The sequence below is a fragment of the Triticum aestivum genome, chromosome 4B (genome assembly GCF_018294505.1).
Source record: "Triticum aestivum cultivar Chinese Spring chromosome 4B, IWGSC CS RefSeq v2.1, whole genome shotgun sequence".
In the NCBI taxonomy this organism is placed as follows: Eukaryota; Viridiplantae; Streptophyta; class Magnoliopsida; order Poales; family Poaceae; genus Triticum; species Triticum aestivum.
Genome location: NC_057804.1, coordinates 102,943,196 through 102,944,020, shown reverse-complemented (window position 1 = coordinate 102,944,020; position 825 = coordinate 102,943,196).

Here is an 825-nt window from a genome sequence, read left to right as displayed (position 1 = left end):
TTCATCACCGGCTTTCCCAGGACCAAGAAAGGGAATAACGCTATCTTCGTAGTCGTTGATCGTCTTTCCAAGGTGGCTCATTTCCTTCTTGTTCGAGAGAGTATCACCGCTAGTCAGCTCGCTGACTTATATATTTCTCGAATAGTGTCACTTCATGGTGTTCCACTAGAGATCAATTCAGACCGTGGCAGTCTTTTCACTTCTCATTTCTGGGAGAGTTGCCAAACTGCCATGGAAACCCATCTTTCCTTCAGTACCGCTTTCCACCCTCAATCGAGTGGTCAGGTGGAAAGGGTCAATCAAATTCTCAAAGACATGCTTAGAGCTTGCATTATCTCATTCGGAATGGATTGGGAGAAATGTCTTCCTTTCGCCGAGTTTGCTTATAACAATAGCTATCAATCCAGTCTCAAGAAAGCTCCTTTTGAGGTTCTCTATGGACGAAGATGTCGAACACCTTTGAACTGGTCAGAAACCGGTGAAAGACAATTCTTTGGACCGGACATGATCCAGGAGGCAGAAGAGCAAGTTTGCATCATTCTGAGAACTTGAAAACAGCCCAGTCTCGTCAAAAGAGCCAGTATGATCGTCATCATAAGGATATGACTTATGAAGTTGGCGACAAAGCTTACCTTCGGGTTACTCCTTTGAAGGGTACCCATAGTTTTGGTATCAAGGGCAAGTTGGCTCCTCGTTACATTGGTCCTTTTCGCATTCTTGCTAAGCGAGGAGAGGTTGCCTACCAGTTGGAACTACCTCCACATCTTTCCAGAGTGCATGATGTCTTCCACGTCTCTCAACTCAAGCGTTGCTTCTCGGATCCTA